The sequence below is a fragment of the Sturnus vulgaris genome, chromosome 12, assembly GCF_052056855.1.
Source record: "Sturnus vulgaris isolate bStuVul1 chromosome 12, bStuVul1.hap1, whole genome shotgun sequence".
NCBI lineage: Eukaryota > Metazoa > Chordata > Aves > Passeriformes > Sturnidae > Sturnus > Sturnus vulgaris.
In genome coordinates this window covers 19,472,259-19,489,179 of record NC_142254.1, presented here as the reverse complement: position 1 = coordinate 19,489,179, position 16,921 = coordinate 19,472,259, and the positions used below count along the sequence as shown (strand labels likewise).

Genomic DNA, 16,921 nt, shown 5'->3' with positions numbered 1-16,921 from the left:
TTCCCCCCTGCCTTTTCTTCCAAGAGTTGGGCTGTTCTTCAAACTCAAAAGCTCGGAAAGGGCCTCCAGCCAAGAGTTTAAAGCCCAAGAAGAAGGTTTTGTGAGCTGGGTGGTTTAGCAGTTACAGAACGTGTGCTCTGGGACCCCCAGCACGGGCCAGGTCCCCCCAAGCAGAAGCTCAGTCCCTCCCCGGTGTGCAAAGGCCCTGGTGACTTTGGAAAAGGAAATTTATTTCTACTGGCCACAGCAACTCCTGCTTCTTTGGAGAGGCAGTTAAAAAAAACAAGAAACCTTTGAGCACATTTAAATTTTTTAAACCATAGTCATCCCCTCTGTTCTCCAGTGATTTCCCACCGGCAGGGTTAGGAAATCGTGTTTTACATCATTTTGGCTGCTGACCCCTGTGAGAGCTGCTGGGTTTCAGAGAAGAGCTGGAAGGGAGCTCACCTCAGCCCGAGCAGAAGGAGTTATTTCATAAAGAGATGTAGTTAGCAGTTTGATCTAAAGAAAATAGCATGGAAAAAAATTCTTGAGTGATGGATACTCTGTTTGCATTGTGGAATATCAAGTCTTCTGTGAGGGAAAAGATTCCCTGTGAGCACTGCTGCTCTGTGTTTCTGGGTCCTTTGGGACCTTCAGGGAATGGTTGGCCTCCCAGAAAGTTTATAGTGGATGTGGTCTGATGTGGAAAAGTACAAACAAGGGATTTTAATTTAAAGCTGTCGATATTTAATCACTGCACAGTCAGTGTTCCATCCTCAGGTAGCAGCATCCTTGGCAGGGTGACCCGGCTCACAAGGGGCATGGTGGGGCTATGGGACCATCATGAGAGTGGAAGAGTTTCCCAGTCCCTTCTTCTGGTGCTCCCAGCAGGGTCTGGCTGGGATTTTATCCTGGCTCCCAGTGGGTCTTTCCATATGGGTGGCTGCTTGGCATAAGCCTCTGGCACAGCAGAGCTGCGTGCCCTGGGAATGCTCCCAAGAGCCACAACTTGGCCAGTGGACAGGTATCTGCTGCTTTTTACAGGCAGGATCCTGGCTTTGATGCTCTGCCCCTGTCACCTCCAGCTTTTTGGTTGTTCCTGGGGGATTTGGGGACTGGGTGTTGCACGCAGCATCCTCTCTGCACCATCCCACCCCAGACCACCGCGGTGCAGGTGAGCTGCTGGCGGCAGAACAAGCCGGGAGCTGCTCCCCCACCTCCTGCTCTCCCTCCCTCTCTCCCTGCGGAGCGTTTGGACAAATAAAGTTCGGAAAAAATCCGAGCTGGAGCTGCTGACTCCTTGTGCAAGCGGTTTAAAATAGGCCACGCTGTTCCAGGCTGGCGGCAGCCAGCTGGCCCCGCGGCCTCCCCGCTGGAAAACAACCGGGAACAATAACACGGGAGCCCCGCGCCGAGCCTGTCACCGTGGCGTGGGGACATGACCTGCTGCCACCCGGCCGGCCTGGCCCCAACACGGGGTGAGGGACCCTGGGGGCATCACGGGGCTGGCAGGAGCAGGAGGGCAGCTCGGGGATGTTAATGAAACGTTTCCCTTTGCCACATTTCCCTTTGCCTTGCAGGTGGGATGCCAGGGCAGCGAGGCTGGGATGTGCAAAGGAGCATCTCCGGTGGCAGCATCTCCCCAGTGTCGCTCTGGCTGTGCCCGTGTCTCTGCCCCAGCGGGGTCCTGGGCGATTCCCCCCGCTGCTCCCATTGTGTTTCTGGGTTTTGAAGACAAAGCAGCGCTGCTGGCCAGGAGCCCGGCGGGAAGTGGCCCCAGGTGGGCTGGACAAGGTGCTGGGGGGCAGGTCCACGTCCCCCCGGGGCTGGCTGCAGCCTGAGCCCGCGGTGCCTTTTCCGTGCTCGGCGGTGTTTCGGGGACAGGAAGGGCTGCATTGTAAGATGGCCTTCCAGGATTTCCTCCAGCAGCCCTTGGGGCAGGATGCTGCCGTGCACCAGCTTCCAGGGGAACCTGCAGGGATGCTGGGGTGTCCTGGAGATTCTCCACAGCTCCTTTCCGAGCCAGCCCCAGGGCAAGCCCAGGTGTTGTGGTGCTGGTAATCCCAGGATTGGATAAAGGTTCGAGAACCCAACAAGAACATGAGAGCCCTGAACTGATCCAGCTCACCCAAGAGGCACATTCACCGCCCTGGCCCCTAAAAAGTGTGTGAAGAAAGCCATGGGATCCCAGGGCAGGTGGGTTAGCTCAAAGACGATCCTTGGCAGTCTCATGGAATGCTGTGGCAGTGAGAACTCAGCTGAACACAGAGCAGGAGGAGCACAGTCCCCCGAGGGAGATCCTGAACTGCAGGTGTGGTGATGCAGCTTGTGAGGACGTGAGCAATGTCCCTGGGCTCCCAGGGGTGCAGGGATGTCACCCCATCCCAAACCTGCCTGCACACACAGTGACACTGTCCCTGCCTTGTTCTCTTGTCCCTGAACAAAGCTGGCATCTGCTTTGCTTCCCTTTGTCACAGAGCTTGGATCCTTTTGGATTTTCCTTCCAATGTGGTCTGGGAAAGCAGGAGAGCAAAAGATCCACCCACAGGGTCAGAGCAGCTGTTGTGTGCTCCAGCAGCACATCAACCCCGAGTTGGGGCATCAACCAGAACCTCTCCAAGGAGTGCAGCAGCCTCCCTGTCAGTGCCACGAGCGACATCAGTGCTGCCACTCGTCCTCTGTGCCCTGATGATGGCCATTCCTTGCTGTAAAGTTCAATGGTTGCTTGCAGCTTGCCTCAAAGAGCTCTGCACCTTGGCTGGAGGGAGGAGGAGGAGGATTTGGCAGCTGGGAGCAGGGGGATTAGCAGAGATTTGTTGGATCTCAAGGAGAGAGGTGCCAAGTTTTATTTGTCAGAGCAGGAGTCCTGCGGGCAGGGGACCCCCGAGGATGCTGCGTGTCGCTGTCAGCTGGATGCAGCACCCAGGGCTGGCTGAGGGGGATGGGGGCTTTCTGTGTGGGGAGCCCCATGGGCCAGTGCTGGGGGGAGATGCTAAGGAGACAGATTTTGGTTTAGAATAACCACGGGCTCCTGGATGGCATGGGGGTGTTCTGGAGCTCTGTGGGGCAGTGTTAGGTGGAGTAAATATGATGCTCCTTGAGATGTGCAGGTTAAAGCCAGCTTGAGTTTAAGCTGAGCCCATGCAGTGCTGGTCCCAAGATGCCCTGGGGATGCAGATCCCTGCTGTTGGGAAGCAGGGAAAGGGGTGAGCTCCTACCCAGGGCATGGGGAGCCTGCAACATCTTGTGTAACAAGGAGCGAGCATCAAAGGGAAATGCCTGAGCGAAGCAATAACCCATGCTAACAACAGAAAAAAAAAACCCTCTCCCCTTTCATTTCCCTCCCTCCCCTCTTGACCTTGAAGAATGCTGGAAGGTGTCATGTCATCAGCATTTCCCAGCCGCTGGGAGCCTGGGGGGGGAATTTTTTTCTTCCTTCGGGGCACCCTGCCAAGAATAACAGCCGACTCCAGCAGGTCGGCACAGGAAGGGAACGGCTGGAACCTGATTTGCAGTCAGACGCTCGGAAAGCCAGAATGCGTTTTATTGAAGAGGTCTCCAAGGAGGCATAAACCTTCACCCCCCCCCCCAAAAAAAAAAAGGAAAAGGGAAGAAAAAAAAAAAGCCTTTCTGATGAAGCTGTATTTTTTTATATGCATTTTAAAAAGTCTTTAAGATAAATTTGCTTTTGGATCATGCTGCTGGTGTTGATTTAGGGCAGGAGCAGGAATGGGGAGGAATGGGGTGCACCCTGATGTGAGGTTGGGGTTGCATGGAATCCCTTGGATGAAAGCACATTTATTTTCCTGGTGGGATCAGGCTCCATCTCTGCTGCCTCCAGCGGGGCCAGCACATCCTTTGGGATGGATGTGTTCAGCAGAGGTCAGACACACAGACATAATTCCTCCCAGGAAGGGGATGTTGCTTGCCCGGGTGACAACCTGGGCACAGGTCAAGAGGTCCAGAGTCCCCATCATGACCAGTGCTCCTGTGTCCCACAGTGTGGGACGTGAGGGAGAAATCTGGAAGGGGAAAATGCCTGCTGGAAGCTCAGGTTTGGTCAGGAAAGTGATTAGCAGGGCACAGGGATGCACCTCAGCTGGACAGACCGGACAGGACCTGGCGAAGGAGGCGATTCCTGGCCCGCGTGGAATCTCCAGGATGAGGGAGGGCTCTGGGACTGGTGGTGCCTCTTGAGAGGCACATGGGGAGCAGGGTTTGGAACAGGGAAGCAATGAGCTGGTGGTTATGGGAATTTGGGAGGTCTGGGCTCACATTCCTTGCCTCAGTTTCCCCAGGTGTGAGAGCTGCAGTCTGTGTCCGAAGGGATGTGTCCATCACGCTGATGGGTTCCAGTGCCATGTGGGGAGGGTGAGCCCGCAGTGACAGAGGTGAGTGCCCGTTCCACCTGGATGGTGGCACCTTTCCTGGGCATCTGTGCTTGTCATGGTGGGGCTGGACCCTTCACGGGTTGCTCTGGTTGCTACATGTCCACGGATTTCTGTCCTGTTACTGGCAACAAAAATCTTTCCAACACAGGAGTTTCTCTTCTCACCCTACACAAGGGGACAGTGATTCCTGATCTGTTCCATTGACTCCTGATCCATTCCAACATGCCTGTACCAGCCTGCCTTCAGAAAAGACCAAAACCCAAGCCTCAGCCATTTCTTGGCCACCCCAAGGCACAGGAGAACCTCCCAAACAAGCTCTTCCATCAATTCTTAGAGGGAAGACACTGGAAGCAGCCTTTGATCTCCAGCTCTGGGGAGTGAACCTGCTGAGCTCCCAGCCCTTGTTCCTCTGATCTCCTCCCCCAGCTAGCTAAATCCAGCAAGATATTCCCAATTAGGAGCACAGACCTGGGGTTGTTTGCAGAGCTCCATCCTTGGGAACATCTGGTACCATTGGCTCACCCCAGCTCCAGTTGGCTTTGGGGGAGCAGCGACTGTGGGTGGTCACACTCTGCTGAGCCACCCTGGAGTGCCACAGGGTTGGTGACAAGCACCCATGGCATCTCAGGGTGCTGCTGGCTGGGTGCTGTGCTGGCAGCTCGGCTCCTGCCGGCACATCCCCATCCCAGCAGCGGGAAGAACCAGGGAGGAGCAGGATCCGAGGATGTGGTGAATCCACGCAGCTCCCAGCTCCTTTCTAATTCCTTTCCCAGCTGCTTTGCCTCATCGCCATGACCAGGCTGTAACCGGAGCAGGTCAGCGTTTTGCTGATGGAATGTTTTTCCATCGGGAAATACCAATTTCTGTGGGAACATCTCAATTTTGACCAGAGTTTTCTTTTTTTGGGGGGTGGGGAAGGAGAATACTTTAAAACCAGGCTTTTCCAGAGGTTTAACTTCTGCCATTGCTTTTGAGATGAGCACAGCGGGTGGTTGTGGCATGGGAAAGGTGGGAATGAAAGGTGACGTGGGCATAAAATCATGGCTAAGGACAGACCATGGTGCCCTTCAAAAACAGTAAACAAGAATATTTTTCAAAAAGGCAAAATGAAGTGAATTGGTGGATTATCCTCAAAAATACTTCCACTGTGGATTTTGAAGTAATATTCGGGCTTTGTCTATCTCTTCCTCTGCTTACTTTGTCTTTTCCCCAGTGGTGTTACTTGAGCATCCCCTACATCCACTTGGGTTTGACATTCCAGCAGGAAGGAGAGGCAGTGCCAAGGGGGATTTTCAGCTGGGCAGGAGCTGTAAGCTCCACCTGCCTCCCAGGGGGATGAGGGTGCTTGACTCCAGCCCCCGATCCAGCCCCAGCTCCTGCGGGGCTGATCCATCTTTGACTGCTGAATAACGGGGCTGGGAATAGAAAGCTGAAACCAGAGACCGCGTCTTCCCGTTGCATCTTCGGAGTCATGTGAGAGGTTCCTTCCCTCCCATCCCACTCGGCAGCAGCCAGGGCTTGCCTAGAAATAGCTCCTGGCACTCACGGGGCAGGACCTGGACCCCGCCCCGTCCCGGGGAGCCGAGGCCATGCACAGCCCTGCTGTGGCTCCCTGCAGCAGGGCCTGGAGGCCAAGCAGGAGCACAGCAGGCTTGGAAAACCCTTGGAGCTTGAAAAACACTTTGTGCTGCCCACACGGGATGCCAAGTTGCTGGGCTGGGTTTGTGCTCTGGAAAGACACAGGGAGCAGAGATCCTGCTTGATGCCAGCACCCAAGGGCACTGCAGGGGTCCGGCTGCTGCTCCCGGATTTTTACTGCTCTGCAAACTGTTATTATTTGCAGTGACAAACCTTTTCTTCGCTTTTTCACCCCCCCTCTCCCTCTCCTCTCCACCCTTTTTTAATAGCAGCCTCTAACAGCTACACTCATTCTTCTTTGTTGACACGGCCCTTTGGCATCAGCACTTGGCATCTGCGGAGCTGCTCGCCCTGGAAAGGAAAAGAAAAAAAATCTCTTAAAAAAAGAAAAAAAAAAAAACCCCAAAAATAAAAACTTATTAAAAAACCCCACAACCTGGGAGAAAACTGGGCCCTTGTGCCTTGCAGAGGACGTGGCTCCCTCCTGCCTCACAGGACATGGGGGGAATTGGGACCTGGTCCCAGTGGGGGTGAGCAGGAGGAGCAGCATGAGTGGGTATCAGCGCTGTGGGTACCCACGGAGGGATTTGAGGGTGCTGGATCATCCATTTATGTTCGTGGACTCACAGGGTGCTCCTGGGAATCCTGGTTGGACTCAGCCACTGTAACCACCGTGCCAGGCACCAAATGTGTCCCCACATGGCTTTGTCCTCCGGCTGTCACAGCAGCAGCAGTTCCTTTGCTGCAGCCTGTCTGGAAGTGCCTGGCAGAGCAGAGAGGCTCAGAGTGTCGCCACAGGGCTGTGGTGGCAGCCAGTGGTCCCCTCCTCTCCCCAGAGTCACTTTCCTCCTTCCTGCCTGGTGGGGACCATCCCAGCAGCATCCTCCCCTCCTTCCCTGCATCCTCTCTCAGTGTGCAGCATGGGATGGCCGTGTCCTCTTCCCCTCCACTTGTGTCACAGATCCCTGTCACCTGTGCACAGCTTTCCTTGGGTCATTATTTTTTTATTCCAGGCTCCCCTCTGTGCAGAGGCAGATGTTCCTGCTGGCACCAGCTGGGATCTTGGCTAGGAGCATTCTTGACTCACCTGCATGGCCACACGAAGGACTGGGGGAAAGCAGTTGGCAAGCAGGAGAAAAACTGCCTGGGCTTTTCCAGCAAAAGGAACAGTGAAAAATCAATGAAGTCAGTCCAGAAGTTCAAAGAAAGGTTGAACTTAAAGCAGCAGATAAGGGATATATCACGACTATTTCCATGAACCAGCCCTATCTCTCTCATCTGAAAAATCAGCACCAACTGAGTGCAGAGATCAGCCTTTTCTCTTAAAAAAAAAAGGAAATAAAAGCTTGCCGAGACAAATACAGCTGTTGAGTGCAGGGTTTAAGGTCGCTGAACCTCAGAGCAGTGACCCAGCGTCCCATGACAGCCACTCTGCCACCTTCCCCCCAGGCAGGTGACACTGTGGAGCTCAGACTGGCTGCCCCGTGCCTCAGTTTCCCCAGGTGGCACAGCAGGGATCCTCACCCATGCTGGCACGTGGTGGCATTTAGATGTCCCTGCTGGATTTTGAGCAGGGATGATGACAGGGCTGGGCTGCCATTCCCAGTGCCCTTCCCTGCCTGGTTTTGCTCTCGGGCAGGATTCCAGGAGTCCACGGGCGGAGGTGGGAGCCTGGACAGGCGCCGTGGAGGCAGCGGCTGTTCTGCCTCCCCAGCCACGGCCATGCACGGCTGGGAATTGCCTCCTTGGAGAAACATTCCCTTTTCAAACACCAGACCCTGCCGAGGATTATCCAGAGGGGGTGGCTGGGGCAGCAGTCATGCTGTCTCGAAGGCACTGTGTTGTTTGAAATGCTCTTTAAGGCACTTGATGACTCACAGCAACAGCTGGAAGGAATAAGCAGTTGGTAATTTCCATATTAACCTCCCGGTCCCAGGGATGTGGGATCTGCAGCACGTGCCTGCTCCTAGGGGTGCCAGGGAATGGGTGCTGCTGGGCCCTGTCCTGCAGGGCCCCAAGGGCAAAAGGGCCTGGGATAGGGATAGGGACAGAGATGGAGATGGGGATAAGGATGGGATGAGGGTGGGGAGAGAGATAGGGACAGAAATGGGGATGAGGATGAAGATGAGGATGGTAACGAGGGTGAGGATGAGATGGGACAGAAGTAGAAAAAGAAAGGAGTATTAGGATAAGGATGGCAATAGGGGCAGGCACAGGAATGCAAACAGGAACGGGGATGGCTATGAGAATAAAGATAAGGTTGGAGTGAGGATGGATGGAAGAACGGAGGCAGGAATGGGGATGGAAATGAGGATGGGGACAGGAATGGGAATGGGGATAGGGATGGACCCAGCACCCCGTGGGCTGCTCATGCATCCATCCTGAATCCCTGCCCTATACAAGCCGGGGGAGCCCCCCCTGCCCCACGAGGTGAGCTGTTTGTACAACACCTTGCACAACTGGTGCTGAGTCTTGATGCAAAACAGGGCCTGTCCCCTACCTTGTAAGGGACATCTGTCCCTGGGGCTTGTCTTTGAGCGAAGGGACAGCTCTGCACGGCAGCCAGCAAGGTACAGTGAGATATTGGCCACGCAGAGCGAGCGACGAGCCATCCTGCCCTGCATCCCACTGTGTCACAGTGCTGGGCTCGAGGAGCAGACCTGGCTGTCACCACCCCCAGCCCCGGGGCGGCTGTGGAACGCCAGCTCTGGCAGCAGGGCTGCGCGCCGGCGGGAGCCGCGGTGGAAAATCCTGCGCTAGGCTCGCCTTGATCCCCGCGCGCCCCGGGGGACGCGTTTGCCGCCAGGGCATATGTTTTCAGTTCTTGCCGAGGCCGACTTGAGAAATTTTCTCTCCCTCCCAGCTTCTCTGTTGCAAACAGCAACCGCAGGGCCGGGGCGGCACAGGATGATAAATGAGCTGCTCTGTCCGGGCGCAGCCAAGGCCCGGGAAGCTGCTCCGAGGCTGTGTCCCAGTGGGGTGCAGGGGGGGAACGGGGTAGCCAGGGGCTTGTGGTGCCTCCAGAGAGGGGCACGGAGGGTCGGTGTTTTAGGGCAGGGTGGGGAGGGGGGGGGGTTGGCCCTGCTGAGCTCTGGACTTTGAAAGCAGCGTGTTGTTTTCTCGCCCATCTGTGGAGCAGGCGGGAGAGCATCTGTCGGCTGCGCTCGAAGGGTGGGCTGAGCTGGTGGCCACAGCTCCCGGGGGAGCTCCAGCTGGGCAACTGGGGTGAGGCATTCCCAGATCCGGTGTTGCTGCCTGGGGTCAGGGATCCCATCCGGCCCAGTGGCCCCTTTCCATCCGGGAAAAGGGGTGACACCGTGAGACTGTGTGCATCTTTAAAGAGCATCTGAGTCATGTCCACCCCGACACGCGGCATTCCCACTGCCCTCGGTGCATGGAGCAGCCATCGCATCAGCCCTATAAATAAATAAAATATAACGAGGCCCTGCTGTCTTCTGGAAACCCCTGAAAAAGCCCCGTGGAGCCAGTTCTCCCAAGGTATCGTATTCCTGCTTTGTGTGTTGCCTCCCACCCCCTGCTTCTTTACTACCGGAGCCATCTGCGTGGAAACTGGATCCGGGTCCCTGAAGAGCCCTCCTGCCCCTGCCCGCGCTCCAGCTGATGTCACACAATCTGTTTGATCTCAGGGCCAGTTGCTGGGAGCACCGGACGCTGTCACCCGCAATCTGGGTGGGAGGTGACACGAAGGGTTGGTCAGCCCAAGGGGGACCCGGACGGGGAGCCCCGAGGAGTGATCAGGAGCAAGGGACAATGTGGCCTCTGTGCATCATCTGGGTGTGCTGGCACGTGGCTCAGGCATTCATCCTGCTGTCCCTCTGTCCCTGTGTCCTATGCAACCACTGACCTTGCCTCTTTTGGGTTTCATTCTGCGCCCTCCAAGCTCAGGGAGATTTGCAAGGACAGCACCTGGGATATTGCAGTGACTTGCCATGAACTCAAAAACTCCACAGCACTGCCGGGAGCAGGCTTCCTCCTAAAATGACTGTTTGAAAAAAAAAAATCCCCTTTCCAGCTCCTAATATATTTATTTAATCGGGAGAGCCGTGCCGAGCCGGTGGGCATGCTGACGAGCCGCTCGGGTGCTTAATCAGTCAGGTTTAATTGAAGCTGGCCCTGGGTGCAGTTTGCGCTTCCGCGGTGCCTATTGTCCAAGGACAGCAAAGTGCTTTCCAAGCATTAAATCTTATCGCAGGCTGCGAGGCAGGTAAGGATATACCGGGATTATTGCATGCGCCGCTGAAACGCCGCCAGCTCCGGCTGGGAACGCATCAGCTATTTACCAGTGAGTGGCAAAGCGATGCAGCATTTTAGGACCGAGCGGGAAATAGAATCTGGTATTGAACTGGAACAGCGGCAGTAGTTTTAAAATGGGAAATAAATTACCGGGGGTGGTCGGGACACCGAGTTAATGGCTGGAAAGGGCAGGAAAAGGCCAGTGCTTTCGGTAGGATCCGTCCTGCCGGCCTGAAGCAGGACACGGTGCCTTTGGGGAGCGGGAGCCGCACAAAGCGCCGTGGTGCGGGTTAGGGGGTGGCGAGTGGGACACGGGTGACGGGCGCGGAGGGGATCCCGGCGTGGGGCCGGTCATAAACCCCCTCGGGGGGTGTCTTTGTCAATCCCCGCGTCCCTCCCCCGTGGGGTCCCTCCGCTGCTCTCCGCTCCGCGCCGGGCTGGCGGCGGGCGGGCGGGGGGTGGCAGCGGCTCGTTCCTCCCTCCGGGCCCCCCCGGGCGGGCAGGTCGCGGCGGGGGGGGCCGGGGAGGAGCCGGGCCGGGGGCGCCGGGGCCGGGAGGCAGCCGGCAGCCGCCCTTCCTCCGCGCCGCCGGCGGGACCCAAACTTTCGCACCGAACTTTTATCCCGGGTTTATTTTTGTTGCTGTTCGTGGATATTTTGTTGCCGTTGGGAGCTTTTTTTTTTTTTCTGTTGTTGCCGTTGTTTTATTATAATTTTTTTTTTTCTTTCCTTTCTCGCTGCCTTCCCCCGGCGGGAGGAGGCGGGCGGAGGGGTGGGGGGGGGAGCGCTCCGCAAACCCGCCCCCCGAGCCTGCGTGTCCGGCGGAGCCGCGGGATGAGCCGGGGGCGGCGATGAGCGCGGCGGGGCCGGGGGCGGCGGCGGGGCCGGGGGCAGCGGCGGCGCCGCTCTCCCGCAAGCAGCGGCTGATGGCCGCGCTGGCGGCCGGAGAGGCGGCGGTGGCGGTGGCGGCGGCGGCGGCGGCGGGGGGGGGCGGCCCCGGGGCAGCGCAACCCCCGGCGCCCCCGCTCTGCTGCTTCATCTGCGGCGGCGGCATCAGCCGCGGCAAAGAGCTCAAGCTTCAAGTGCGACCCCCCCGCGACCACCGGCCCTTCTTCCCCTTCCTGCAGCACCAGGAGCCGGCGCCCGGCGCCCGCGCCGTCTCGGCGGAGGGCTGCGCCCTGGTCTGCGCTGTCTGCCGCTGCTTCCTGGGCGAGCAGTGGGACTCCTTCGAGCGCAGCCGCACGCCGGTGGAGAAGCGCATGTACTGGCTCAAGCGGCCCCATCAGTGCGAGGCGGCGGCGGCGGCGGCGGCGGCGGCGGGGGGAGCCGGGCTGCGGCGGGGGACCACGGGCTGGGACCCCTCCGCGCCGCCGCGCCGCGCCGCCGGCCACCCGGAGGAGGAGGAGGAGGAGGAGGAGGAGGAGGAAGAGGAGGAGGAGGAAGGGCCGGCAGCCGGCTCCGAGCTCTCTGAGCTCTCCGAGGCCGAGCCCCTCTCGGAGCCCGAGGGGGCGGGCGGCGCGGCGCGGGCCCCCCCGGCGGCGGGGAGCGAGCGGGGGCCCCCCTGCTGCTCCTCGGACAGCGAGATCAACATCACCAGCGAGGAGGAGGAGGAGGAGGAAGGCAGCGAGCGGCCCGCTTGGGCACCGGGCACCGCCTGCTACATCTGCGGCAGCCCCTTGGCACCCGGCGCCCAGCACCGCGTCCACGTGCAGAAGCAGGAGAAGACCTCGCCGGGACCTTTCTTCCCGTTCCTGTGGCTGCACAGCCCCCCTCCGGGCGCCCAGCCGCTGTCCCCCACCGGCAGCACCCTGGTGTGTCCCTGCTGCTTCGCCTCCCTCATGCAGCAGTGGCAAAGCTTCGAGCTGGCCAACGTGCCCGTGCTGCAGCGGCTCTACGTGGTGCCACTCAGCGCCGGGGCCATGCCCGCCAAGGGTCGCCGGGGGATGAAGGAGGACGGGACGGGCATCCCGCCGGTGCCCGAGGCTTGCTACCTCTGCGGGGAGGAGTGCGGCAAGGAGGCGAGGCCGGTGGCGGCCAAAATCACCAACGGCAACGCGAAGAGCACCATGCATTTCCCCTTCCTCAGCCTCCTGCCCTGCCCGCCCGGCGCCAAGGGGCTGAACAAGCACTGGGAGGTCAGCAGCTGCCGCAAGTGCTTCGGGGTGCTGCAGGACCTGTGGGCCATGTACAGGGCCTGTCACAACGAGGAGCTCATCTCCTCCGTGCAGAGTTTCCTGGGGAGGTACCACCAGGTCTTCTCCGCTGGTGACCTCTCCGGCCACCCCGCTGTCATCAAGCCTGGTCCCACCTCTGTCTGCTACATCTGCGGGGCCGAGCTGGGTGCTGGCAAAGAGTTCCAGCTCAACGTCAACCCTCCAGGGCGATTTGGGGAGAAGGAGCCCTTTTTCCCCTTCTTGACGGTCTACCCTCCCGCCCCGCGGGCCAGACCGGCCGACTCCACCGGGCTGGTGGCCACCTGCATCCTGTGCTACCACGACCTGCTGGGACAGTGGCTGCAGCACGAGGGCAGGAACTCCCACCACCCCAGCAGCGCCTGGTCCCGGCAGTACAAAGTGGAGACCTTCGTCTGCTTCTTCTGCCGGCAGGAGAAGAAGCGATGCCTTGGATTAAGAGCGGTTCAAGTGGCCAGACTTCCCGTCTTCCTCTACACCCTGCGCGTGGCCAACAGCCTGCTGGTGGACGATGGCAAGCAGCTGACCATCGGCGCCTGTGCCGAGTGCGGGGCCGTGGTCCTGGCTGGCAAGAGCATGACCCCGCCAGAGCTGCTGGCAGTGGCACCCCCGTCTCTCCTCCCCAAGGTAAGGCAGCTGGTCCAGACCCCATCCCTCCTTCCCCAGCGCTTCCCAGCTCTGGAATCCAGGAGGAGTTGGAGCAGCGATGTAGATGGATGCTCTTCTTTTGGGTCTGGTTCCTGGGGGCAGATGCTAATGGATGGGGTGCCTTTAGCAATGAACTTTTGGAGCTGTCAAGCTGCGAAGGAACAGATAAAAATCCTTCCAGGAGGTGGGAAGAGCCGAGACCTGTCCTGTTCCAGAAGTGTCTGTGCTGTTGGCAGCTTCGCATGAGGGAGGTGGGAGCCAGGACAGAGGAAATCCCAATCCTGTCCAGCTTGCCATCAAGGGTTCTCAGAGGTGCCAGAGGGCTGCCTGGCCTGCCCTCCATGGGAGCATCCTTGGGAATCTGGAAGGAGCTCATGGGCTCTGTAGGAAACTTCCCAACTTATTCCCATTTTTACAATGTGCCTTAATGAAGGGATTTCCCTTGGAGAAGCCCCAGTTCTTCCCACAGCTGGTGGGGTGAGCGCAGAGCTGGGTGCCTCCCACCCATGCTGCTCTGGTTATCCTGCAGTGGGGGCTCCCCAAAAGCCCTGCAACCCTGAAGGATGTCACGGATGTCATCATCCAGGTGCTGCCAGATTCCCCAATTGCTCCTTTCTGTGGCTCCCCCTGGGGTTACACAGGTTGCTTTGGGGGCATCACCTCAAAAGCACATAGCAGAGCAAAAGTTTATTCCTCCCAAGCTTGTCTTTCTCGTGGGATGAGGAAATAACAGCTTTTATCCCCAAATTTCCAGCTTGTGGGAGCTCTCCAGAGCCAGCGCTCTGTATCACCAAACCAGGCCCCAGGCTGAGCTCTGTCAAATGCCAACATCCCAAATCCCCGAGGTCATTTTCAAAGACTTTCAGTTCCATCCATAGCCAGAACCCTGCAGCTCTCTGAGGCACTGGCATTTTCTTTAGAAATGTAAACCAGTCCTTCCAAGACAGCGCTCCTTTTCTCTCCCGTTGCTCTCCCTTGGCTGCTTACAAATATGATTTCCCATTCAGCTGTGCTGGCTCCTGAGCTGGGGGGGACACTGCTTGGAAAGCCACCAGGCAGGAGCTGCATTCACCTGGAGGGTGCCAGGATGGCACAGGGGGTTGGGTTGGGTTGGCACCAGAACCCTCTGGAAGTTGTTGCTTTTGGGGGGTTTCCCCAATGTCTGTCAGCCTGAGCTGGATGGTCTTGACATAATTTTGGGTAATTTGTGGATGGAAGTCGTTTATTTTCGTGGTTGCTGGGTGGGTTGTGATGCCCATGTGGTCACAGGTCTGGTGGCATTTGCAAGGTGCTGGTGGCCATGGGGGACTCGGGAGTCAAGTGAGCCACCCCTGGTGCTGATCCAGGGGTGATGCTGGAGTGCCCCAGCAGAGCCCAAGTGGCTGCAGCTGGTGACAGGGGCATCATCTGCATGTCCCCAGCTGGTTTTTCAGGCCTCTTGGTGTCCCCAGGCCACCTCATGGGATCATTATGGACAGCAATTCTCTTCCAGCATGGATGGGTGCTCTGGGAATCCCGTAGGATTCCTTAGTGACCCCCCCACATCCCAGCGTTTTTCAGGCACGCCAGCCCTCGTTCCCACTGGCCCCAATCCCCAAGTCCCTCGAGGACACAGAAGGGACACTATTGAGTTCCTCCTCTTGTTCCTGGGTTTGCTAATGAGCAAATTAAGGGGCTGCTGCAAGGGGCTGAGTGGAAGGAGGCACAGCAGAGCTGCCTGGGGACATCGTGGCTGGGCTCTGCCGTGTCCTGGTGGAGACTCTGGCTGGCCAGAAGGTCCTGGCACTTTTTCCCTCCCTGTCTCCACATGCTTTCCAGCAGGCTGAGACCTCACAGATGTCAAGGTTATTTAAAACACGGCTTAGTGCTTGGGTAGGGCGCTTGGTTAATTTAGCTGTACCCTTGTTCAGCCACGCTTGCTGCTGAAAGTCACCCCAGATGAGCCTTTCACTCTTGTGTGACACCCAGGTCCCCGTTCCAATGGGACCAGGCTGGAGGGAATGAGCCTGAGCAGTTAAAATCATTTCCCCAGTTCTCTTTCAGCTCTGCAACTTCATTTTTGGGCTGCACTTGCTTTTTCACACCCTCTGCACACAGCTGTGGTTTGCTGCTGTCCTGCCTGTGCACAGTTTAGACAAATGGCTCAAAGCTTGAGGTCAATACCCCAAAAGCCACCAGACACCCCCACATCTCCCTCTTTTAGCAGGGCAGCAAGAGCAGGATGGGGCTAAGGTCATCTCTGTGGCAGTGCGGAGGTGCTGATGAGGGACCCCCACATCTGAGGCTTGTCAGGAGGGAGGAGCCACTGATATTTTTGGATGGGTGGTGCCTCTGCTGCTGGTTTGGTGCTGGGGAGCAGTGGAACAAGTGGTGCTCTGTGGAGGTGTGGTGGTGCCTGAAGCTCTCCCTGCTACAGGAGGATCTCCTGGAGGTGAGCTCTGCAGAACCCTTCTGTGGTTGATATGTGTGGGGTGGGTTTGGGTTCTCCCCTCCAAGAAAACATGGCAGTGCTGGGTGTAGAAAGGGCATCTGGCTTGGGCAGCCTTTGGCTTGTCACCCTTGGTCCCCAGATGTGCACTACTGTGAAAATGGATTTTCTCTGTGTAGATCAATGCACTTTTTGGTGAGTTTGGGGTATCACGTGGGATCTCTCATCCTGCTGGCCTGTGCATCCCACTGGGATGTGCATCCCTCCCAGGAGGAGCTGGTTCCTCGAGCAGCTGCTGTTGGGAGCAGTGGCTTTGAATAAACCACAAAATGCCCAGATTTGGTCGCTTCCCAGATGTGACAGTGACCTGTTCCTGGCTGGCTGTGCCTTCTCAAGTCACCTCCAGGCTCTCCAGCTCTCTCCACAGGGGTGAAATGATGCATTCCCAGCTCAAGGACTGCCTGTCTGGCATTCTCAGTGTCCTGTTTTCACAAGGAAAACTTCTCCTGTCTTCCAGCTCTTCCCATCTTCACCTTCCACTGCTCTCTCTGCACTTATGTACCTGTAAAAGTGACTCCTCTTGAGGTTTTCTGTTTTTTTTCCCCTTAAATATAACTTCTTGGAAATACTTCCAGGTGCCTGGAAAGCTCTCAAATCCTACCATAACTCGAGCACAGCTGTTCAGGACAACCAAGTGATGAAGCCCAGCCCATGAGTTCATGAGTGGCAGGTCCTTGTCACCTGATGTCCTGTGACAAGGTGACCCACTCACTGGGTGGGGGAAGGTTCTGGATGTCTGTGTGGACTTTAGTAAAGGTTTTGGCAGTGCTTCCCACAGCATTTCCCTGGAGAAACTGGCTGCTCATGGTTTGGATGAGTTGTTGTTCTTTGGGTAAAAGACAGACTGGATTCTGGAGAGAGACGGTGAATGGGGACATACCCAGGTGGTGGCTGGTCACCAGTGGTGTCACCACGGCTCAGCAGAGCTGGGGAAGAGGCTGGGGCACCACGAGAGGCTGAGGGAGCTGGGAAAGGGGCTCAGCCTGGAGGAAAGGAGGCTCAGGGGGAATTTCTGGCTCTGCACAACTCCCCGACAGGAGGGGACAGCCCCAGATCGGGCTCTGCTCCCAGGGAACAGGGACAGGAGCAGAGGGAACGGCCTCAGGCTGGGCCAGGGGAGGCTCGGGTTGGATTTTAAGGAAAATTTCTCCACCGAAAAGTTAATCAAACTCTGTCACAGCTGCCCATGGCAGTCACGGAGCCACCATTCCTTGAGGGATTTAAAAGGTGTGGCACTTGGGGACATGGTCACTGGTGGCCTTGGCAGTGCTGGTGGAACGGTTGGACTCGATGATCTTGGAGGGATTTTCCAACCTAAACAAATCTGTG

The 16,921-nt window shown here is 57.6% G+C and overlaps 1 long non-coding RNA gene across 1 annotated transcript; it reads left to right on the top strand.

The window, feature by feature from the left end:
* Positions 1 to 1,856: 1,856 nt before the first annotated feature.
* Positions 1,857 to 5,951, top strand: LOC148222422 (uncharacterized). Its single transcript, XR_015806173.1, has 3 exons — positions 1,857 to 2,293; positions 4,272 to 4,373; positions 4,522 to 5,951. It is a non-coding gene; the product is annotated as an uncharacterized LOC148222422 (long non-coding RNA).
* The last annotated feature ends 10,970 nt before the right edge of the window (positions 5,952 to 16,921 follow it).